The sequence below is a fragment of the Vanessa atalanta genome, chromosome 1 (genome assembly GCF_905147765.1).
Source record: "Vanessa atalanta chromosome 1, ilVanAtal1.2, whole genome shotgun sequence".
Taxonomy (NCBI): domain Eukaryota; kingdom Metazoa; phylum Arthropoda; class Insecta; order Lepidoptera; family Nymphalidae; genus Vanessa; species Vanessa atalanta.
Window position 1 is genome coordinate 10761223 of NC_061871.1, and position 27228 is coordinate 10788450.

The following is a 27228-nucleotide window of genomic DNA, read 5'->3' on the forward strand; positions in this document are numbered from 1 at the left end:
TTTGAATCTTAATCCACCACGAGACTCTTATGCAAGTCGTTAAATGTGATTATACTCTTAGAATATGTATATATCTGGGTAGAATGTCGCACTAAAAAGTTACTAAAACAAACGAGTTAAGTTTATTATTTCGGTGGGCGTGACCGCTACGCTTGACACTCGCCAAACGTCATACAACCTTAATAGTATAAATAATAACCAACTGAATATAAATAATCAAAAGTATATAATTCTATATATGGAGGCTCATTTAGGATGGTTTCCTTTACTAACAAAATGTAAACTAAGCCTACGAACTTAAGTTAAGATCCAAGCAACCATTCTAGTGAGCCATATCGGCTCCGTATCGTTAAGCATAATTATATATCGGGAACGTGAGTTGTATCTCATTACTTTTTCTGTGAATTTAAATAATCAAATCACAACCTACTCTAATTTATTCACATATAGTGTTGTGTTGAATACATGAATAAAAACATTAAAATATAAAACCTGCTTTCGCGTTTGTTTTACTTAAACTCATCCCTGGCAACCTTAGTCTAAGGAAAGAAAAAAAAATATATCTACATTGAATATCGAAACGGGACCACACACTCGTTCGCCTGCGCTCATCTCTTGTTAGTCTAATGATATGCACATTTATTTCAACATCGAGTTGTATCAGTATGGATATGGAATATTATATGTCGATAGGGTTGTCACGTCACACCTAATAGATAAAACCTAACCGGACCGAACAGCCAGATTGGCCGGATATTTGGGTAAAAAGGCCAAAAATTATCGAAGATTTTGTATTATAAAATTATTTTTTTTCTAATGATTACCATAAATCTTGTTAAATTCTATATATAAAGCCTAATAAAAGCCGAACACAGTTTATTCTGGCCGGACACGCCAAAATCAAAAAGCTTAACTATGTCCGACTTTGTTCTAGCAGCCCTATGTGTGTGTTATCCACTCACACCGTTGTTTGCCACACACGACCCTAAAGCCTAATTTGTACTATGGAATGCATAATTAATATCTTTCACTGCAGTTTACACTTAGAAGTATATTGTATTCCATAATATTATTATATAATTTGATATCCAGATATATTGTATTTATTATATCGCGCAGTGAAAAGCCGGCTTTAATATTTAATATTATTTTTCAATGAAACAATCAAAATAAACTTTTCTCGCACTCTCACTAGCACTAATATCATATAAAAAGATTATTAAATATAGGCTACGAACGCTTCGCGACGTAGGTTTTACCGAAAAATAAGAAAGAAAGAAAACACTAAGGTTTAATTTTTTATACATGAAATAGCTTTATGTTTAATGATCATCTATTTGTACCGGATTGTATTCAATAATAAGTCTTAGTTATTGAATCTTTATATATTGAAGGTTTCAGTGAGGATTCATTATATGTGCTTTAATTTTTTTTTAATTCAGTATCAATTACACTCACATATATTTTCTAAAGTTTCAAGTCTGATATCAGTTTATTAACTGATTTGTATGCAAAGTGTAGTTTGCTATGAAATAGTTTGCCTATTAGTAGTTTCGTAGAAGCATCCCCTTTCTTTGAATGCAGGCCAAATTATTGTGTAAACTGGCTCGGTGCCCGCTAAGGAAATCTTGTTTTCCATATATTGGTAATATAATGTCGTCATTTTTCATAAAACTCGGCATAACTATAAATCTAGCATCTATTGTTGCGTTGGCTGAAGCTTCCAGAGCGAATATTTTAGTTTATAAACTAAACTATATAATATTATAAAAATTTTCTATTGAAACTCAAACGAAGTTCTGTGAAAGATTTTGTTAATTGAATCACTGGACTCAGGCCTCTGGTCTTTTGAAGATTCGTGTGGCAAATTTTCATCCGACAAATGCACTTCCTAGCCATGTTTTTTCGACGTAAAGGCAAAATTTATTCTTAACTGAAATTAACCACAAAAAAGCAGCGGTGCTTTCCCGGGTTTCTGGAAAACCAGCAATTTTCGTTTAAGATTCACTTGTTATAATATGTGCTGTCACGACACCCCCTTACGGTAAGTAACATTGACAATGATATTTCCACTCATCTCGGCTAGATTTATGTTAGCGACATATATTTACATAAAACAAACCGGTAAAAGCTCATGTTAAACAATAATAATTTCTGTATGGGTCCTCTACACCTCCGACCAGACCCTGAATCTCGTTGAAAATATTATTCAAATATAATCTTTAATGCTTAAGCCTTACAAATCAAAGTCGCATGATATACTTATCCCTAAGATACTAATGTGGACGTTACATGAATCGCATTGTGGGGTGGCGAACAAGTATCCGTTCTCTAATCTGCATATGGACGTTCCTGTCTAACACACCATCTTATATAGTTAATTCGTGCACGCAATTCTACGATCTATATACAATGGAGTACGGTCCAATTACGCTTGAATAAGAAAAAGTAAAATAAAGTATTCACTTTTAATTATCCGGCCTCAAACTAAGTCCGTATGCATAAATAAAGTCAGTACAGAATTTCATTAACAGAGCCATTATTTTTTTTCCACCAGTCGACGTTATTGTCCGAATGATATAATATTTTACGGTCGCTGTTTATAATACAGTTTTCAGTATACAATGTTTGCAAATAAAGACGTCGGCCTCTGCATTATTATTTACGGTGAATGCTCTTAGAATTGCAATAAAAACATCATAATTTCTAGTTATGAAGCGTGATGGATGATTCTGTCCAGGTAAAGCGGGCGTTTAATATATTTTCGTTTTTATTAGAAAAAAAATCAACCCGAACACAAACAGTTCTTTTATTCGGAACAATGGACTCCAAAACTGGCGAAGCGAACTCGAATCAGTTACGGCTGTTTAACATTCTTAATCGGTATTTTTTATACGGTATCAATAGTCGTTAATAACAATTTCATCTCATTAATAATCAGTGGAGCGACGGAGGATGCTTTTACGCGCTTAAAAGGTTCCTACACGTATTATTTTCGAATGGTAACGTGCACATTAATATCATTTAATGCTTTCATTCCGGTCGAATAATGCTTCGTGACATAAAAAGGGGGTTCTAATTGTCATGGCGTGTGTTTAATTAATATATATCCCCTACTGATTAATTCTTTTGGCAACGATAATCAAATAACATATTGCTTGAAATGTTCATAATTTTTTGACTCATGTTTATTTTTACTAGTATTATTCGGCTGAAAAGTTTGAACGCGTTAATATCAGAATTAACCCGTTTAATTTAAAAATTAGGATTGCATCGGATAGCTTATTGAAAGGGTATACTTTATAACATCATGGTATAACTAGACGAATTCGGAGCGATAGCGTTTAATTCGAATGAAACCAACGCAGAGCAGCTGGTAAAAAATAAATTTCAAATTTATATGCGCAACTTCTAATGAAATGAATTCATTGATATTCAGGTTAAACATAAAACGAAGCGAGGTATGTTATTAAATAATTATTACGCTACATCATTTAATTGGAAGCTTAAACGTAAAAAATCTACCTCTGGAACTCTTCACCGTTAGTTCACGTTTCATTGCACCAATAGAAAATTTCGTCAGAATTCATACTATAATTCAACCTTTTAAATTTTTCTGCATTCATGATTCTATACCGCTAATTTATTTCGACATCCGCACTACCGCAGACCCGTTTAGCGTAGAAAAATTAAGTAATTCATTCAGCATAAAAGGGTAGACTGTATTTGACGTAAAAAAGCGGGGTATGAAGCCATCATTCGAAATAGACGCGCATGACTGGGTCCCAACGGGCGGCTGCCTCGTTCAACCGCTCGACGCATTCTTATTCCGATGTTTAGATAAACATTAATAGGTACCCATTCAACTCCGAATAAAAATTCCCTTGTTTCAATTATTTCCGGACAACGATTTATATGTATTGTGCATATGTGCTATCAACTCAGTCTAATTAAATTACTGCGTTAAGATTTTATCAACTCATTATGCGTTGCTAGTTTTTTTTTTAGTTTGTTTGTTTTAAACGTGAAAATTAAACAGTAGCATGAAGTATTTAATACCGCTGTGATTAATAACAAAGAGTAAGGTAACTTGTTAGAAATTGAAGAATATTGTGGAAATGAAGGATTTGTGTCAAGTACTTTTCCGTCGAGCTTTCGCTGTCGGCCACACGAGTGCTGAGCAAGCAAGGCAAGTCGGACGAACGCGGCGGCTAATGAAGATATGCGAGCACACTCGACCGTGTAAACAACCGCTGCCTGAGGCTCTGTTGCTGTTTGCTCCCGCGGGATTAGTAATTTAAAAGTCAATGCGGACGCTCCAAAGGGTCAATCGCATCGCGCGTCCGAAGTATTGAAAACAGGATACCCTTTTCTGTATTCCGGTGGTAGCCCATGAAAGTTATAAGGGCTGAGTTGTTGAACTATGTAATTGACTTGGTTCTGCGGTCGCAAGCTTTGTTCGCCTAAGGGCGGATAATCGAAAACGCCTCTCGTAAGCCCAGAACGACGGGAGTGAAACAATACGAAGTTGATATGTAGACTCGCTAGACGGTCCCTTGTTTGATTTGCAAAGAGCTATTTGCCCAAAGACCTCGGACAGAGCAGGAAATTGAGCCCCGCCAACGATACGACTACGCTAACACTTGTCCAATTACTTCCGTTCAGTAGCTAACTGCTAAACGGGTTAAAACGTCAATCGTTTTAATACCGTTTTAGTTTTAAATTACGTGTCACAAAAGGTTATCATTATTTAAGACTTTTCGCGTGACACATATACTGTAACGAAAACTAGTATGTTATATGGGAAACACAAATAAAAAAGAACACAGGGGACATGACGCCTGTTATAAAATAGACAAAAGCGTTTAGCTTCAACACGAATAGTGAGCTATTTAAATCTGAAGCGTTCCCAGTGCCATCAATTTTATTTTCTCGCACAAAACATGTCGGCTGTCGCAACGCATTATGCCGGGAGCGCCACACGCAACATTCGAACTGCGTTTTATTTTGGGCAAACGTGGACGTGGACGTTTTCAATGATTGACTTATCCGGGGGTAATTTGAGAGGCACTCGCGACGTGAGCGGTCGCGCGATGCACGGACCGCGACTGCCTCCCGAGGGAAACTCAATACCCGCTCTCGAGCGACAAGCACCAACAGTGACAGGTATTAAAATAAGGACGCTTTAATGTTACCGATGCATATATTAAGGATAGATTGAAGTGCCGGATGAATCAAATCGCTCTTTGTTAATCTGTTAATACTAAACTTCAATTATTAAAGCAATGTATTCTTTCATGAATTGTGAATGAATAAAAGTAATAAAACGTGTACTATAATTTAATTTTTTATTATAACAATTTATATTAAAAAAATCATGAAGTCACGATAAATCTCTGGCTATGAAAATATAAATTATTGAATAGTTGTAACAAAACTTAAGACAAGCGTCAAATAATTTATTGATAGAGACATATACGCGCACGATAATTAAATGTTATATTATAATTATTATTATAATATAACATTTAATTTATACGTTTCATTTAAACTTACAACTTGTTGCCATATACATCGTGTATAGCCGCTGCTTTATATGACCCCACCCAATCGATCTTAGTTGGAAGCGAAGTAAATACTCCTTTGTTTGGTAGAGGAAAATATTGACGGTCCCATGTGATTTAAAAGTCTTCTGTTTTAAGAGAAAACCAATACGGATGTACCATCTGCGTGTTGTCTTTTTCAAATGGCCGGGAATACAGAGTAACTTGATACGCTACTCGGAACAGGATGAACTGAATAAAACGAACAAATACCATTGTAGTGATTTTAAATAGCAACAGAACGTGACTTAGAGAAATAATCAACGATACAAACGCAAAGAGAAGAAGCTTAGTGAAATGAAAAGAAAATAAAAACCGGGATTCCAACTGCGTTAGCTGGCTTAACGCATCACCATAATTCAATCGTATAGCCCGCTCTTTGCTACCAAAAAGAACATCGAATTTATTACAAAGCGCGCATGGTACGACCCCTACCTATTATTTATGGCACTCGGTTGGTCTGTCACAAAAAACGGACGGGTGCTTCGAATGTCTCAGCGGGTAACTTCGGAATATAAGCTGCAATAACACGCACTTCCTTCGAGCTTGGAATGAACAATGCTTGCAATTTATTGTATAGTGAACCTTGTGACGTTAAAACTTAAAACTGTTTTGAAACGCCGGTAAAAGATTCTATTTTTCCATTGCTATATCAGTGAACAGTAATCCGGATTTATTGAATACACTACATCGGAGATAGGTTTTAATGCGAGCCATGTGGTGGCAAATGTGGGAACCCCGCCAAGACGTTGCCCCACTAAATGACATCGTTACACCATTGTTACGCTGTTACAATGCACATTTAAATTCAACGATACATTCTTTTTAATTTGTTCGTTTTACTTAAGTAATTAAAGCAAATTAGTTCAAAATAAAAATAACTCGCATTAAAAATATATATTCACAAATAAATGGATCTATTATCTTTATACCAGGTGTTATCTCTTACCTTTTTATTAAAAACATCGGCAAAACGTGTAAAGGATTTTGAAGGAAGCGAAAAAAAAAATGCTTCCACAAATTGGACATGAAGTGTTGTCATTGAGTCTATAGAATCGAGCAAAGAACCTTACTATATACAAATCCATTTAAGCCGTCTTTTGTTATTAGAGAACACTCAAAAGCTATTTGAACCGGTACTAATTATTTGTAAGAAAGTCCTGAGACGCGAAAGACTCATAAACCATCTGTGTTATTTACAAGACACATCCAACAAAGCGAAGAGTGTCGTTCGGAAGCGATCAATTTTAATCCCGAAAACGAGACAAATATCACGAATCGGGTCATCGGCTATTTTCTCACGTTTGTTGATGAATTAAAAAGTGATAATATTTATTAAACGTTTCACTTGAAACGACTGACGTCTATAAATCAAGTCTGTAGCACCAGTATGTGTCACGCAAGATTTACTTTAAATGGATCCACATTTTTTAAAGAATAAGCATCCGACTAGTCGTGGTCTAATAATGATAAGAATTTCGGTCATGATGTTATCGTTATTATTTTCTCTAGTAATTAGTATTTATTACTAGCAGGTTTTGGTTGAAGATTACAACGAGATGATCTTGAGTTTGAAAGCGGTTCCGAAGTGAGTGATGTGGTCAAGGGACGGATGAGTTGAGCAATTAAAGCGGTTCTTGAATGGGAATGCTGTCTTAGATGTGGCGCGCGATAATGGCACGAATTTATTATATGACTACTTTTTCAGAGAAAATTAAATAAAGAAAGATTATATTTTATAAAAAATATTCAGGTTAGATAAAGTTACTTTCGAATTTCTTCCTTTATCAAATATCTAAATCTACGAAAACTAAAACGCGATATGTGTGGGACACATCGGTTGCGTGTTTAACAATTTGACAAAAAGGCGGGCTACCGTTCTTGTGAGAATTTGCCTACCATCTGCCTGGAATGCGATACGTCGAAATTAATGTGCTACTTAACGCTTAAATAAACTGGCGCGTTTACCCCCGCCGATCCATCGTTCCGTATAAATCATATGATAATTGAATCATATGCTGCGTGTCAAAAGTAATTAACGAACGCTGCGATACGCATCTTGGGCCACATGTGCTTTTTTAATAACGTCCCGTCTCAGTTTCCTCTCGCACACGCGACTCACGCTCGAGATAATATCAAATAGTATTCCTTTAATACTTTTATAATGAAAATTGTTACTCTCGTCACTGAGCCGCGATGACTTTATTACATTAACATCCTTGTAAGAGTAAATTGAACTTTGACGATGCTGCGGGCGCTAAAGCAATTGCTTACGCATATGCTATGACATTTTTCTTCTTGTTTGACGCCATAACGACCGTTAGATAGTTTATGTTAAGTAATATGGATGGTCTTAATGATGGTATTTAAATGTAGTTTATTTATGAACTTCATCTGTAACTGTTTTTATAACAGATGCCCGTGACAAGGCTTCATAAACACCGGGCTTTTAATTTAAATATATGTTTGGCGGTTTGTGGTTTCATAAATTCTGAGAGCCAATTTATTCATTGGATTTATAACTCGAATTTCATTTGTAGCGTTTTTCGTGTTAATTTAAGCCGGAGGCAAAGACAACGATTGGCCTGGAGTGGTCTAAACCGTCGGCCACGATGGGCTATAAAAATGCTTCGCAGTCGTAAACCAATTACCTTAATGTTACTACGCATCAAAACAACCTTTTAGCGATTTGCTCGCCAGCTCTTTCCCACGGAATGTTTGCTTCTAATATAATTAAGAATAAAATATATTAAACACGCTGAAAGAAAGCTAATGTTCAGTGAATAATCACACGAGCACCTGAATACATCATTTCTAAAAGTCTTCCTTTTTCTTGTAGCATTTTTCATCAGCGTTCCCTTTTAAGGATAAAATATTGGAGGTATCGCGTGCCTCCCCGACCTGTAATGAGACCCTTAGGAATACGAAGCAATGTCTTAATACTCACCTCAGCCCGGGGTGACAAATACGGGGCCTTCGCGTGGAAACTGTAAATAATTTATAACAGCTCGCTTTACGACGTTTCTAACTCGGAGCGATGACAAGACAGGGCTCAGGGAAAGATATTGCACGTCGAATAAACATTGGGCCACCTGACGAGGCACGGCATCTATTAACTTAATACATTGCAAAATGTACTATCTGGTATCGTACTAAAATTCAAATTACGTTGCAGATTTTGGCAGGATTAAATGCTTTCTCACACGGCGCTAGCGTAAAGTACAATTATTTCTAGTTGTTACATTTTCTCATTGGAGCTTAGTAATTTCACCACGCAGGCACTTCAAAGGTCCCAACACAGATCGTATTCAACTCAAGCATTTGAAACTAATATAGCATCAGTCGAATGACAAATACGCAATGAAAATTCATTTAAGGAGCGCCGCCAGGATCAAAGGTGACGAGTAGTAATAACTGTTTAGGATCTTCAAAGAGTCGTTATCGTGGATATGGCAGGACACGGAAAATGAACACGTTTACGAGTGTATATTAATTTATTTCGTCCTGGAAACAATCGTGTTCCTTAAGAGCTTCGTAGCTGAAAGTTGAATACGAGAGAGCTCATAAAATAGTCGTAAAGAGTGGTAGGGAGCACCGAGCGTGCTTTAGATGCGCTGGCCGATCGGCACTTTGATTTGTGTGTAGCAGCTGTTTGGAGCGTTAATAACTTAATTCGTCAGAGCCAACGGTGCGGAAGAGGATTTCCAAACGACGCCATACTAGTTACATGAGCGCGGGCGCCGGGAAATGTACCGATGGGGAAACATTAGTGTCGATTCATACCAATACTGAATTGTAAATAGTAATTAAATCAAAATATTCTTTATTCAAGTAGACTCAAGCACTAAAAAGCATGTTTGAATCGTTATGTTACAGTGTTATATTAAGATAAAGTTACAATCGATTCCGGAAGAACCGGAAAGAAACTGAGTAGTTACTCTTTTCCAATATATAATTACAGAATACGTCAATAAAGTACAATTAAAATTTATTTGTTATATCTAAATATGTAATATTATAATGTACACGTACATAAATAAACTATTTAAAGTACAAAACAATAATTAAATCATTGTTATAAATTTCATTGATTCATTTAAATTAATAAATCGCTTATATATATATATCACAAAACTGTTTTTATTTCGAACGGTCTTCCATAAATATTTTTTTTTTTAAATCGAATATCCAAAATGACCATATGAATCATTTGCGTGTACAAATTTTTCAAGAATAAAAAAAAAAACTAATTCTTTATTTAAATAGAACGATGAATAATGAAAACAGTAACATCTCACCCAACGTTTTATATTTAGTATGTTTTCATCTTAATGCGTCACGATGTCAAACATTTAAAATGTATTAAGTGTAGTTTCCGCAGAGCGATTTGTGTGGATCGATGCTTCTTTAGAGTCTTAGTTATTGACTATTGAAACGGTAGTTATTTCGGATGCGACTTAAAAGGATCATCGTTTTAACACCCTCTTTGAACGGAAATAGTTGTATCAGTCAACAGAGATGTTACTTTAGATGTTCTAAAAAGGTTTTATATATTAAAACAAACTCTCTAAGAACTTAATTTATGGTTCTTCAATATGCGATAAATATGTTTTTATAGTAATGGATGTGGTTTTTTTTTAAAAAAAGTACTTTTCATTGTATGTCTTCTTTAAAGATGGAGATAATAAATGAGCTAAGTGATGAAACTCAACCTCAGATATCAACTTCAAGTCCGGGAAAATTGTGCAAAAGCCTACTATGATAATCGGTCACGACATGTGTCTACCAACCTTCTTTGAAGGACAGTGTTAGAGTAAGCTCTAATCCTTCTTCTTAAAATAAGGTCTTAACTCAGTGGGATAACACATTGTAACTTAACTTTTTTATTTATATGCGTATATTCTTAGAAAATATGAGTCTCATCTCAGATGAAATAATTAACGAATTCCGTTGACATGAAAATAGGTAAGAGTACAAAGTTATTCCTATGAGAACTGTCACTGTAATTGTTTTTATTTGTACACTTGAATCGGAAGCTAAAATGCAAGAGATTGTTCAGTTGAAGGACTATAGTCCTTACCGCCATTACATTACGGATGTAATCCCTTAAATGCTTATTACGTCTAGAGACGTCGAAACAACTTCAAATTTCGATTCTCTCATAATTCACTCTGACGCTTCGATGGTAGCCACTCTTAAACTTGTTAAGGGTCACTAGAGCTCACCTTCGCATTATTTTTATAAGGAATTTAAAATAGTTAAGAACCCTCAGCTTTAAAATGCTTATTTACAAAATATTTAACAGGGTAAAATATTTTTCCAATTATACTACTCATAAAAGGTTACGTGTTGCGTTTATTTTTATAAAACGCAGTTGCAACAGAATAACACGATAACGTAAACGTGTGAGAACTGAAATACAATAACAGATAAAGCTGCGACCTCACGTCCTACGAAACGATGCTAGTCTGACTCTAACATTTGTAAATATTCTACGAGCGTAAGCACTAATTGGAGGCACGTATCTATAGTTTTAGTACAAAAATCAATAGTTCTTGTTTGATTAAATACCACGGGAATGCTCATTGAGTTCTGCCATTTTACCGTAGTTCAATAGGCGTCCCACAAATCCACACCCGTCTCTTAATTAACGGAATTGGCACTGTATGATCGTAGAGCTTCTTTTAGTTGGTAAAAACTTTTCTCACAAACGTAATTATGTATTGTTACAGTACTTGTACTGTGTTTTATATAAATTGATCGATAAATTGGCAGGGAATTGTTTTGAGAGGCTAAAATACACGTAAAGTTATTCAATTTTGTATATAATATCGTGTGATTCTAAAATTAAATGTTACTTTCGTTTTGAGTTTCAAATTTTGGAAATGATATATACTAATAATAATATATATTTTTTTAAAAAGAAAATACTTTTATAAGCGGTTATAAAGTTATTATTTCCAAGCATAAACTCGTGCAACAATAAGTATATAATACGTAACAATATATTTATTTGTTAAATGAGTTTAAATAAGAGAATTTCCCTTAGCGTGGACTTTAGATCACTTTTGAACAAGTTTTTTATATATTTGAATAAGGTAAGTTTATAGACGAATCCATGTTTCATGATGTCATAATTGAAGATATTTTTTTTTATTTGATTCAGTGATCAGCAACAATCTATTTTACCTCTCTGTAACTAAGTTATAGCAAACTCGGCTATTCCGTGCAATTGTGTATACGTAATAATATTTATCCTTAGGCATTGCTTCCGGACTTATATGGGATCTCGGTCCGTATCGATTTTGGATTAATGTAATTAATTTTATCTCCTTTAATACATTTAACGTGACGGTGACTTTGAGTTAAGCCTTTATCTTTAATTTAAAATAAAAAGTATTGTAAATGTACCTTTGGGCCAAGGCTTAATCTCGCGTTGAAAAGAATTGGAGGTTCCGCCAAGCTATTCTAATGTTAGTTCGTTGATAAACATTTGGCAGATCTTTATTCGACCAGTGCGTATCTTCGCGGGCGTATCCTTCCCAAGCATTAATTATTATCAACGCAATATAAGCATATGAAAATTTATTGATGTTAAATTTGAACCCACAATTTTCTTTTATATTAAATAACTAGCTGTGCCCGCGACTTCGTGCGCGTTGTTTGAATTTATGTTATTTGGATATTGTAGCGTGATTTTATTTTTATTCTATATATAATTCTAAAATGAAAGTAGCCTAAGTTAATCCTTATTACATCCGCTATCTGCCAGTGAAAGTCCCGTCGAAATCCGTTCAGCCGTTCCAAAGATTAGCCGGAACAAACATACAGACAGAAATAGTAAAAAATGGTATTTTGGTATATGTACCGTGTATACAAACATATGCATTTAGTAAAAATGGGTTATTTTATTATTACAAACAGACACTCCAATTTTATTATATGTATATAGATATTTAATACTATTTACATACATACAAAATAAAGTGTATAGATAGTATAAATGACTTGTCGGATACATAAGTCATTGATTCAACGATTTGTGGCTGATGCCACGAAGTACAAATAAACAAACACAGCTCCTTAATACGACGGAAATAATTAAAGATTCACGACTGCTTCCTGATTACAATATAGTTTCAGAATGTTATTGCTTTACATAGCTTAAACTACAAAGAAAGATATCATTTATATTTCTAACTATACATATAATAAAATCGGAGTGTCTGTTTGTAACATTAAATAACTGCTTTTTACTAAATGCATATGTATACACGGTACATACACCAAATAAACAATTTTCTTAATATATTCTGTCAGTCGGTTTTTTCCGGCTAATCTCTAGAACGGCTGGACCGATTTTGACGGGATTTTCACTGGCAGATAGATGACGTAATAAAGAGTAACTTAGGCTGAAACGATAACTTTTTTATTAAAGTCGTGGGCACAGCTAGTTACATAATATATTTAAACATTCCACAACAAATTAAAGATATGACTATTAGCTTATCTATTGTTATCTTGTTACTCATCATTTGTCGTCCTTTGTGATTGTATTGTATCGCACGATGTGTAATAATCTAATTTGTGCGACACGAAATATCCCTTTTTATCGACTTGCGCGAACATCTGGTTATATGAGGATTCTATCGAAGCGCGTCAATTGCACACTTGTGTTTCGTTGTCAACTGACATCCCGTATTAATGACCTTTCAGATACACGTCATTATATTTATAAATTAAATGGACATAAAAATGTCATAGACTAATTCGCGATGGCATATCATTAATTACAGCTGTAGATTTAGTTATAAAAGCATATATACATTATTAGCTACAATAAAGCTGGTATTCAAACTGTACATACAAAGATAAACAAACCGTATTTTACGAGCGAAAGGGCGATTGTATATTCACTGAAATATTACACTCTACGCGCGTTCTTAATCCGGCAACATATAAATATTGCAACTTGACAGCGAATAGAGAACATGTTCGTAATATTGTGACTGTCGCCGCTATTGTCGAGTTAATATCTGAATCTAACAAAGGCGGACGTACTCCCGATTCCAAAAACGTATAAGACCGAGCGCGTCAGATTATAGGCATAAATTATTAGTTACTTTTGTTCAAATCGAAGCGCTGGACGCGACCCATTCAATTACTCGGCTCAAGGAGTGCCGAGTCTTTTCCCGATATTTGTGTAAGGGATTAGTCTGGGTATCTGTGTCGGTATCTTCGTAAGATAAGTACGAATATACGTCAACGTCGGACAACTAAGCCGATTATTTTAAATGTATTCACTTCCTTAATGTATGTCGTTTTTCACCCGGCCCGTGGCACTTACTTACTGAAGATTCGGTTATGATCCGGTCAATGACTGGTTGGTATTATTCCTCGTTTATCCGACGTTTATTAAAATATTTTAATCACCAGGTCCCGTGGATAGTATACATGGACCGAAACTGAAACAAATGAACGATCTTCTCAGTGAGAAAACGTGTTATAACTTAACAAATAAATATGAAAAAGTATAGGTTTTAATATTATGCAGTCCAGTTGGGAATGTTCTTTATCGCCTTACTAGTTGCGAACAAAATATATAATAATCTAAATTATAATTAAGCTATCGTACACAGATACTCAAACTTCAGCCTGTGCTAACAGTAAAGTTCGTTATCTAAGATGAGATCCATGATCCATAAATTATTTTGTCAAAATATTGTATGCCTACGACGGAAATAAAGACGCCACAAGATTGAAGATTGTGCTTGAAATATGAATTTTATTGTATTGCATTTGTGACTCGTTTGATGTATAAATAAGATGCATGAAGCTCAGATAAGCTTGGTTTTAAAATACACATTGTGCCGTCAAAAGTAAGGTAGCATTACTATGAAATGAACTGAAATATAAAGTAATAACTGTACAACGCCCACCTGGGCGGGCATTGACAAATGCGACTTTCACAGGCTTTGTCGCATTAAGCCTTCTGAACCGAACAATCTTATCGAATACTATGAATTACTTACAATGATAGATGCATTTTAATTACTTGGATTATTTACTAATGCATATACATTATTGAAAGTAACGACATAATTATCCCACTATTGGGCTTAAGCTCCTCTTTCCTTGTGAAGGTTTGGAGCTTATTCCATCGCGCTGCCTCGCACATTTTTTCTCGAGAACGAGATTTGAATAATAAACAGAAAATAAACACATGAAATTATGCTAGTCCGATTTCGAACTCGCAATTTTCCGTTAATATCCACGTGTTCGAACCACCAATAACAATAAATGATTAATAACAAACCACCCATAAAAAACTGGTACTTTTAGCAAAGAGGCTCAAGCATGAAAAGATGGAAGATTGTGACAAAATACAAAGACATGAGTTGTGATAATGGAAGCATTATTTTAAAGCCCGCCTTCGTGTCTAATCTTTGAGGAAGGATGTTTATTGTTGTCAACATCGTTATATTTTCCATTTATTCATAAAGTTTCACCCGCGCAAACATACTAGTCTTATAATAAGCGATTAATTTTATATTACGAACCGCCTCTTTATAGACGGCCTCGCTCTTTTATTTTGACCCGTATTGTTGTTCCTTTTACTGTGATTACATATAATACTAATTTCACTATTTTATTATTTAATAAAGTTTTTTTTTTATCGTTTCTAATCCAAAAGACGGATTTATCCCCATAAAAGCTTTCTATGACATTCAACCTATCTATACATATAATAAAATTGGAGTGTCTGTTTTTAATATTAAAATAACCGCGTTTTACTAAAGGCATATGTATGTATACACGGTACATATACCTAAATAACATTTTTTACAATTTTTGTCTGTCTGTTTGTTCCGGCTAATCTCTGGAACGGCTGTACCGATTTTGACAGGACTTTCACTCGCAGACAGCTAATGTAATAAGGAGTAACTTAGGCTACTTACTAGTACTTTACTAGTACTTTTAGTTTAGAATTATATGTAAAATAATAATAAAGTCACGCTTTTTTATTAAATTCAGACGCGCACGAAGTCGCGGGCACAGCTAGTAACGTAAATAAAATTGTAAATATTTATGAGTCATGAACTAATTTGAAAAATAAAAAACATGACGTGTTTTTTTAGACTTTTCGTTTACATGACTTGTAACGAATGATGACAATTTAAAAAGTAAATATTATAAAAAAAGAATGTTTTAGCTAAACAACTGTGCCTAAAAAATTGACGATTGCGTGCAATATTTTTTCACGATTAGAGAATACAGAAAGGTGGCAGGTGGGTTGTAATTTATAAGGGTGAGTTAACCCCTTATAGGGTTGGAAATTAACCACGTATTTTGCATATTTTTTTTTTTTTTGTTCACCGACCATAAACGTTACGACATGTGGTCATTATCTAACCGACTTAGAATTATTTTAGAACTATCGATTACATAACTGTTACAGTATATAATATAAATATAAAACCAATTGAATTTTGAAAAATAGTTACAAGTTGAATTGTTGTCTATTCGAAATCTTTTAAAATTATTTTTATTTTTTCACTCATCATACCAAAGCTACTTAAGATGCTTAAATACTGATGAATCTCCTCAAGGCATAACGTTCAAATATATATTTCAATACGATATTCAAGTAGGTATGATAGTAGGTATGATAGAATTATTTATACCAGAAAATAAAATGGAATCAAACCTCACGTCTAAATTCCATACAAAAGTAGTCGTAGAGACCTTTAGTTATAAAATAATATATAAAATATTCAATTTATCTCCTATTGTGTTAAAAATTCCAATATATTTCCAATATACTGGAATTTTGTAAGTTAGATACAAATCAACTACCAGTAAGTGTAACTATGATATAAAAATCAAAATATTCTTTGTGGTTCAATTAAATGTAGAGGTAAGATACTATTGAGACGAACCAACGAATAAAACTTAGTTACTTTTTTTCTATTATAAAACTCGTTTTGTTATTATTTAACCAATCGACCTTATTTCGCTATTTTACTTAGTGGGGCAGATAAAAGAAAAATAAAAACGGGCTCCGTTTATTTGCGATCCTCTCTTTCAGTGTTTTCATCGTATATAAACTCGTAACCTCATTACTCTTCCGTTTCTTGAACAATAAAACTTATTTTAAACAACAGTTTATTTTTGTATTTTCTAACTCAATTCGAGTATTACGGAATTTAAAAAAAAAATTATAATATATATGGAATAAATATATGAGAATCGTTGAAAAATTCTCCTAATTACACTTTACGTTGAATTTCGCATGTGATATCAAATAAAAATAATTATTGATATAATCAATTTATATATTGTTAATTTAACTATTAAAATTACACCGCCTTATTTCTCTATAAAAGGTGTTCATTTGTTTTAAATAACTAATTCTGCATAAAAAATCATGTTTTATATTTTACATACATATTAAGGAATCCAATTTTGAAAAAAGACAGGCGAATTATTGTAAATAAGACGAAATTACGTTGTACTTCTGTACTCGCCATTACGTCACCCCTTTCGCGTGCTCGCCGCACAAGGTGGGGTCGCTCAGTTAAATTATCACTTGTCTACATCAGCTTACACTATTATTATCGTTTACATTTTAAAGTAAAATTTAAAATGTATGTACTTGTCTTATATTTGAACTTGTTTTAATACATATTTATTTATAGTCTCTTTCTGTTTACCTGATTGCGATCGTCTAGTCTCAAGATTAGTCAACTGTGTAGGAGATTTTATAGTTCTACAGTGGTTACTTCAATACTGAGTCCATATCTATTCTATAACTCTGATACTCAGTCGGGATGACAATCTAACACGAACGGAACGTGTTCATAAGCAAGACCGGCTGATTACTATATGTTTCCCGAAGCAAGGCAGTATTAGTAGGGTCAAGTTCCAAACTCTGAGCTTCTACTAAGAATACTTCGACACCATAACTTTACTTTTTTTCTTAGCCCGGCTTTGAGACTTGTAAATAGAACTGTGAGGTCAACAGCCTCATAAAATTAGCATTTTATATATAGTATATATGTAGAGAAGACGCTACAAAATACAATATAAGTAATAATATTTTATTTAATTAAATCAGAATACAGATTATAAAGGAGCGATTAAAATGTAACTGTCAAAACATTGGAGTACTGTTTTAATTCGGAGGTTTATTAAAGTGCGATAAATAACATTTTAAACAGCAGAACTTTGTTAATTTTATTAATAAAATTATCTGTAATAAGAAAGATGAATCCACCTTTCACATATATTTTCTTATAATTTGAACCTTACTTCCTTTTTTTTGAATAAGTTGGTTCATTTAAAATAGAAAAAGAAAATGGCTATACAATAATTTTCAAATATAGAGAACTGTTTTATGACCTTTTAATTAGTAATGAAATTCTTTTTTTTTTTTTTGTATCCGAAGCACCTCTTAAGGTTAAAGTTTTATTTTTTTAATTTAACAGAATACAGATGGATAATTATAAGATAAAGTTTCATAAGTAGTTACTGAGTCGAACGGCGAGTGTTCTTAGAATTTGTCGTCGAGTTTTTATTTTCTTAGAACGAAACTGCTGTTTTGATTCGTCTAGATCACACATCAACTACTTTATACATTCGAATGAAAAAGTGATATTAATTACAAATGTGTATATAACGTATGGCTATCATTAATACCAGCAAGAACATTTTTATTTATGTGTTTTATTATTTCGTGTTAATTACCATTTAGGGAAATAATATTAAAATTTAACATTCGCATAAAAATGTAATTGATGGTATAGCTTATGCGGGCTTCATGCCCAAAAAAAAACATGACTAAGTGACAATAACCACGTAAAAAGTCAGGACACTAGTTAAGGTAAATAATTAATTAGTAAGTTTGTAAATTTGTTTGGTTATTTTGCGTCTTAACTACTGATATTTAATAACTACTTATTAAAAAAAAAATATATATACATGTATAAAACCTCTTTGAACTTAGAAATTTTCAAGACAAATCGCTTAATTTTGGTGGTCTAATCAATGGTCATTTATAAAATTTAAAAGCTTTGTAAATCCAATTTAAGATGGCCCGTCGAATGACATTACAAGTGTATGTCTGTTCAAATATGCGCTCGAGATGTCCCTAAATAAACAACCTACCCACGCCTTCTTAACGCCTTACAGAATAGATAACCTGTCCTGACAAATCTGTAAGAATACGGCCGACCAAAAAGATTAACTCGAGTGATACAGGGCAGTAAGTGGCAATAAATTTGAAACCGGCTTGTAGAGATATAATAAACTATGTTTGTCTTATAGTCACGATTCGCGGAATCTTTAGAAAACTTCCTAAGATGTTGTGGTGCGTTTCTGTATTTGAAACTGTATGCTATATTCAGCAGTAAGTCACCAACATTTTTTTTTCATCAACTCTACAATTTTTATCTATTGTCTTATGTGAAGTGTGTAGCTTTATACTAAAAGATATATAAAAATAATTTATTATTATATATATATTAAATACAGTTCGAGTATATACGTTACGATACAGAAAATAAGTTCTTGATAAGATACCAAACAACAAGAAAATTTTACGGCAGCAATTCTCAAAATATTTGAGGCTAATTTTCAACTGATATATGCAGGTTTCCTCAGAATGTTTTTCTTTACTATACCGTGCACGAGTCGAATTATAAACTAAATTTAAGTATACTTTACGGAGCACAATCATCCGTTAAGATTCATTTATTCAACCCGCCGTTCGCTCAACATAGCTGAACCAGCGTCTTTACTTGCGCGAAATTTATAAAACACTAACTTCCAAACCCCGTTTTACCCTCTTGGTTATAGTGTTAGTTAGGGATTGAGTTTCATAAAATTCGTTCCTAGCGGATGTCTGTACCTTATAAGGAACCTATCCGAAAAATTTCTGAGATTTCGTGAATAATCTATGAGTGGTACAGTTCTTTTATATACGTGTATAGAATTAATTAAATTTTTAAAAATTACTTATATCTATGTAAATTTTTTAAAACTAAAATAGTTACGAAAATTTGTAGTCAAACAACGAAAATAATCAAGGATAGTCGAGATACAAGAAAATTAACAGCCATAAACTACAAACCTGGAATGCGATAGCTGCATCTTTTACGAGCCTGTACAGTAGCTACACAATTTCTCGTTGCAAAGCGTTTTGAGTCGCGAATCTTAAAAGCGATGGAAAATTTAAAGAGTTTGTAAAGAAAATAATTAAGGGAATGGCGCAGACTGAAAGCGCTACTGCCGAAGTCGTTGCATTTTGTAACTTTGTTACGTACACTGAGTTACCTCGTTAACGCGTTGAAATTTGATGAGCATATTTAATCTGTGACGATTTTTATCACGATAGCAAAAGGTATTCAACAGTACTAATGAGCTTGATACTTTTTTTTTAAGGCGCGTTTAGTTGCTCTAAAATCAAAAATCATAATACGCTTTATTCATGGTTTTTGTACGAGCAATTCTGAATTACAAATGTCACATTACAGGATTATATTAAACTAGTTTCCGAATGCAGCTACTCCCACGCATGACGGGAGATGGTTAGGGGGAATGCATTTTTCCAGGACAAAAATTTATGTGCTATTATATACGGAAATTTATCTCTGTACCAAATTTTATTCAGTTCCGTTCAGCCGTTTGGCTTGATTTAATAACATACGTCCACGTATCTAATCTTTCACACTTATAATATTTTTGTTTGTACAGCCGTTTTAAAAGTTAAATTCACCAAATACCTAGAAGAACTATAGAACAAAAAACTCAGTAGATAGTTAGTCTCTTTGCACCAATTAAATGTACCTATATATATTTTATTTGAAAATCAACAAATACTAACTCCCATTTATTTTCACCTAAATAATATTGAGTAATAATTATGTGCTATTTAACAATACTATCCCTTTTTTATCACATCGGTAGGCGGACGAGCAAATAGGTCACCTGATGGTAAGTGGTTACTACCGCCCATAGACCCATTATCTAGTATCATCATCGCTGTAAGAAATATTAACCATTCCTTACATCACCAATGCGCCACCAACCTCAGGAACTAAGATGTTATGTCCCTTGTGCCTGTAGTTACACTGGCTCACTCACCCTTCAAACCGGAACACGACAATACTGAGTACTGCTGTTTGGGGGTAGAATATCTGATGAGTGGGTGGTACCTACTCAAACGGGCTTGCACAAAGCCCTACCACCAAGTGAATAACCACATATGACTTCAATTATTTAATATAAAATTTAAAATATGATCATATGTTTATTTAGACGAAAAATTTTTTACACTCAATAATCGTACATCTGATCGTAGGCAGTAAACAAGCTTATAGATTATTGTAGAGGCTGTCTGGACTCTTATGACAAATACCCCTTGGCATGTTTGCTACAGTTTGTTTATGTACGAGAACCAGATCTCATTAATCTGGTTTTGAAATATGAAATATCCACTGTCCCCTTTTTGATATTCTCGAATATATTTTGAACTCTATGCATTAAAACGGTCGTACTAAAATAGAATCAAGTCGGTCGTTTGCCACGATACACGTTTCAGATAAATTTGCTTCATTTTTCTTTCACTCACGACCCGTTGCCCAATAAACGTTCTTTGAATCTTTTTTGTACAGCAACCGCGAGAATTACAACATTAATCAACCGAAATGAACCCTTTAGCGAAACGTCAAAACGCTTATACGGATCTTAGAGGTAACGAGCGACGCTTACTCGCAACGAAACAAAAGAATGCTCACTTGCTATCCGCCCATCGGCGCGTGTTTCGCAGTTCAAACAAACGCACGCAATCCAACCGCTTTCTCTTAGATAAGACAGTAACTTCGACAAGCATTAATTTAAGCTCGGAGTTTGTTAAATTAAACGTAAATATATTTAATCATTCTTTGTTCTATTGTGTTTTTGTTATTTTTATCTTACTTTTATTAAGTAGCTAAGCGTATTCAGGTTTCGAAATAAAAAGCTCTGAGTGAGTTTCGTTATAAAAATGTTTATGAGTCGAATCGAGCGGGTAAATAGAATAGGTCTGGGTCATTCACTTAGGGCTAACCGATTGTAAGAGGGATTTGAATTCCATGGGGTGAATGGCGCTCAGGTGAATAAGGTAGTCTGGGGCCGTACGTTCCGGCTTAGATTCGTCCGAGCGTCCAAGCAAACATTTCCACTTGATTAGAGAACGACAGTTGCCCGAGACACCTGTGTCTAAGAGTTGACTTTTCAGCACGTTTTGTACGAATCCGGATCCGTTCTGACAAAGTTTTATCGTTCAGTTCCGATGCGGGCACCATTTGACTTTTGTATGACTCAAACGCAAATGGAGTTTGTTTGAACTTTGTATCCTTTTCAGCTTAATACGTTATCTTTTTTTTTTAAAGGAAATTGTATTACGATTATCTTTTTGATTAAAAAAAAAGAATATTTGTATCTCTTTGTCCGCTATACGTTGCTAAACTATTAATCAGATTGTGATGAATTTCTTTTTGTTGTCGTTCTGGCGACACCAGCTCCGTTTGTACTTCTGTCCTTCGATATAAATATTGGACAACATCACATACATTACTCTGATCCCAATGTAAGTACAAACAACATAGAAGATAACATAGAAAACTAAAGAACGTTTTTTTTATTTTTATTTTTATCTTTTATTTTTATCTTTATTCTACTCGTGAGAAGCCAGGAGGGATAGCTAGCCATTATACATTTTTGAGATGTGTTGGATTCTTTTTTTAAAAAATACAACTAGACATCTTCCCCAAAAAAGAAAGAAACACGAATTACGAGTATCCATAAAGAAATACTTCTTGTTTATGGAGGTCTGTTTTATGAAGCCCTAAACGCGAGAAACTTTTATCGATTCATTATAACAGCAGTAATAGTGCCCGAAATAGGTAATAAATATGATAGGCTACATCCATTAACACCACAGACGGTAATCTGTAGCAAAAAAAGAACCCTATGTAATTATATTTTGGTTACCTAATTTGTAAAATATATATATATATATATATATATATATATATATATATATAAATAGAATCGAGTAAATGACATTATTAACGTTATATATATAATTACGGTAATACTTAGTCGTTAAAGCACGTCAATATTGACAGAAGATAGTGGGTTTAAGCCCGGCTAAGCATCGATTAATTTGTCTTAATGATCTTAATTTGTGTTTATAATTCATTTTGTGCTTGGCGATGAAAGAAAACGTCGCGAGAAAACCTACATTTGTCGGTAGAAAAAAATACTGCTGCATTTCTATCCACCAACTTGCATTGGAGATAACATGCTCCTTTTACGTTTTTTTTTTTTTATTTAAATTTGCTATTCAATAATATTTTAATTCATTTAACTTAATGTTATTCTAATCATATGGTTTATCTTATTAATTATTATTTATTAATAAAAGGTTAAAAAATGTATTGTTATTTTTAATTATTATGCTTATGTTTAATTCATATTTTCAATAATTACATTGTGTAATATGATAATGCATGGTGAGACTACCTGTAAGTAGCAGAACTTTTGCCTTGATAATTTTGAAATGTAATTTTTTATTTTGGATGTGATATTGTATCTACTCTTGGTTGTCCTAATGAAAATAAAATAAAATAAAATGTTGATTTTATTGTTACAGACGCAAGCACGTTAACGGTATCGCTATAAGGGCTCATGACTCCACAAAAGAAAACTTTATAACGACAAGCCTCTGCCTACTTCGGTGAGTAAGACTGGTTTACCATAGTTTAATTATTTTAAAATAAGATAATGGATTCATCAAATTTGAACTCTCTTTGGTAAAGTTTAATCAACTTTAGTGTACAATTTCTTTCTCTTTACTGAAATTATATTATTCGAAAATATTAAAGAAAATACGATCTGAAGTATTGAAAATATCATTTAATAAATAATCTAAATCTGTAATAAAAAACTAAGTTAATTCGAATTACACTTCTGTTTTCTTTTTAAAAAAAAACACATACATTAAATTATTAAAAGCCTCAAGTAAATAATTAAGGTTACATTTAATATGAAATGTTTATAAATATAAATATATAAGCGTATAAAATATATTAAATTATTTTCTTCTACCGTACCTATACACATTTTTAATACAAGCCTTAAATAAACATCAATCTTGGGAACATACGAGGTACCCCTTGCAGTTTTTCAATATAGCAACACCTGAGAGCCATTTGTGCGGTGTTTCCTCTAAGCTGCGAGCTTTGTAAATGTTGAACCATTTGTTGCTAGATTGAAAAACTGTTTCATACAACTGCAACAGTTTGGTACCGCTTTTCGTATTTATATCCGGTTTTACTGGTCGTTTTCAGAGAGGCCATTGAAAGCTATACGTTGTAGGAAAATTCCAAATACAAAAAACATGTTAAATTTTTTTATTCTCTAAGAGTGGCATTGTGAGAATGCAGTGAATTTGAATTTTAAAAAAGGAATTCGATTTCGAATGAATCATATTTGATGTCACTATAATTAATTCGATTGTTTTTGAACAAAGAAAAATTACGCATATAACTCACTTATAATAAATAAAATTGAATATGTTAATATAAATTCTTTTTTTAAATATTTGGTTTAATTTAACATTTAAGTTCTGTTTAAATTTTTTGACAGATTGGACATAGATATACGCCGACAAATAATCCTTTAAAGGGGTTACCAGAATCAATTCAACTTTACGCTCTTATGCGTCCATGTTTTGATACATGTTCACAAACAAAATAATATCACCGATCATTTTTCAATGACACTCCCTTTGGACGTATATAGCGATGTATTTGAATGATGCGTATTTTCAAATATGTCATAAAACTAAGAATCGAGAATGTGTTAGAAATGGTACGAGTAACAAAAATCGTTCTTTATTTGATGTATATATTTAAACTTTGTGAGGTCCATTTAGTTAGGTTTAGTTTGATACCTTATTATTTCTTGAGAGCATAAATATTTACACATAAGAATGATAATTACGAATTCGTGTAGATATTGTTATATGCCGTAAATGATCACGCTAAGAAACAAGCCAGTTTGAATTACTTTTACAAATGATAAAAACCGATTTAATCTAGTTTATTTAGCTTTTAAGAAAATGATATTAGTAAAAACCATAATGAAGGTTCTCATATTAGAAGAGTCGATGGAAGAAGAAAATCATTAATCAAGCACGACGATTACAGCCCAAAGCGATTCACTAATAAACAATTAATTATCTACATTAAACACACGTTACATTAATCGTTAAGCAAATTTTTCAAACTTAGAAACATTATAATAAAAAAATATTATAATAGAATCATGTCTTTATTTGAATGGTATTTAAAAAAAGAACTAAACAAGAATAGAGCTATAATTTTTTTTAAAAACTATTTCAAATTAATTAGCCGATATTGTAGCTTGATGTAATTTCCAATGCAGTCGCTGTTCCGACTCTCCAATATGTCAATCCCACGACCGACTGCGTTCAAATGACCACGCGGGGTGAGTGACGGGATATACGCCGGCCTGGACCAAGCTTGCCATAAATTCAACTTTTATTGTTTGATTGTTTAGCTCACGTCGAAAACCCCTGATATTTATTACACGAACGAGCATTTAAAACTATAATTTAAAGCATTCACACCGAAGCGATCACTTTATTGTCTTCATAGATCGAAATGTATATTTATGTTGAATAAATATACTATTATATTATATGTGTATATTTTAATGTGTTCTCGATGTTTTTTTTATATATTTATAGTGAAATATCCCACTGATACTTTAAAAGATAATGGATTATATATTAACATGAAACATATATAACAACGTTACGTTAATATGCCTTCCAATCAGTAACAATTATAACATATAGTTAAATTCAGCTCCGTTACTTAGCAATTTCCCTGATTAAGGGCATCAATACCTATGTACGGTGGCGACAGCGCGGCAAATAGGTCGATTCAGTTTCATGAATATTTATGCGATAAGCTAACTTAATATTTGGATACGGTATTTTGTAATACAATATTATTCAGAGTGAAGTTAGTATCCTATATATTTGAATAAAGAATTTTCGAATAAATTTGTCATTTAATTAATAAAATAACACATATCTGTAAATGTTGATTAGTTACACAATGTTCTGTCACTTTCTTTCAAATGACAATCCAGTGATGCCAGATAGAGATAAATGTGTAACTAAAAACCCCGAGATACGACGTTTATAAGTGACGCATAAATTATTTATTATATAATCGTTATATTGTTAATGTATATAGTTACAAATGAAATAACGTAATTATATAATATAATAAAATTAATTTAATCCACTTGAAAAACAATAATTTACTTATTCATGTATCAATTACGACTTCAATATTTTATCAACATACCCGAAATAAATGATTGCGGTATGAAATTAAATCTCTCTTTTAATATGCAAAATAATGTCAATTTCAATTTAATATTGTTATGTAGCTTTCACTATTAGTCGATGTGTGTTCGAATCAAACGGAATACCGAATGGATAAATTATATTATACTAGACGAACTGGGATTGAGTTTGTGATAAAAATGCTTCAAAACTTGTTTACAAGCCTTTATGTAATGTTGGGAACATTACCCCCTTAAAGGGCAAAAAGTAGCCTGTCTGTCTTAGAGGTTTAAGTTTACTTAGTACCAATTATCATTTAAATCAGTAGTTTAGTAGTAAAATCATAACAAACAGACGGATAGAGTTACTTTCACGTTTTATTATTAGCACAATATTCGTACAGATTAGTTGACACTGGCAGCTTAGTTCACGAGTGGTTATGTATTGTTTGGTGTAAGGTACACTATGTATACCATGTATATCTTCCGTGTTCCTGAAATTATATATTAAAAAATCCATCAAGTAGTTAAGACGTTTACCTGTAACAAACAAAGAAACTCACAGTCACAATTAGAATATTAGTTAAGATTTCTATACTAGTAGTGTTTATTATAATTGATGTGTTATTTATTACTGAAATTTTATATGACATCTTTAAGATAATACCGGGTACTTGCTTCGTTGTCTCGGGCTGACATTGATGGCCCATGCGGGTACTAAATTGGAGTACCGATCGGCCAGACATCCTATCCATGCATCGACATGCTTTTGTCAGAGATTCAAAGGTAGTTATCTGAAAATGGGTCAGAGATTTCTGAATGGTATTTTAGGCAAAGGTACCTCAATATATTTGCTTCTTACTTTTATTTCTTTAATTTATTGCGATACGTTAAAAGTACTTTAAAAACTTGCGTGTCGTGTTGCTTGTTAGTGGTATTCAGTAATTATGAAATTATTTTTATTGACTTATAATTAAGTAATGTTTTTGTTGTTCGTATATAATAAATTGGTCTATTAAAAAATTTAAAGACCATGTATAAAAGATTATATTAAAGATGAAAAAGCATGGACTTAGTAATATCTAATTGATTTCTAGGCAGGATATATAAAAAAATAACTGACATAGTTACTCTTTTAAATTTTTTTAATTAAAGTGTTAAGTAACTACTGAGTATCTGGCCGGTTCTTCCTAGT

The 27228-nt window shown here is 32.9% G+C and overlaps 1 protein-coding gene across 1 annotated transcript in view; it reads left to right on the forward strand.

Annotated features, from left to right (window-relative positions):
- LOC125067172 (protein artichoke-like) overlaps window positions 1-27228 on the forward strand; it is a 64080-nt gene that overhangs the window by 21704 nt on the left and 15148 nt on the right. The window contains exon 2 of the mRNA XM_047675597.1: window positions 23302-23385. The gene's annotated coding sequence lies outside the window, so the exon portion shown is untranslated. The remainder of the gene's footprint in view (window positions 1-23301; window positions 23386-27228) is intronic.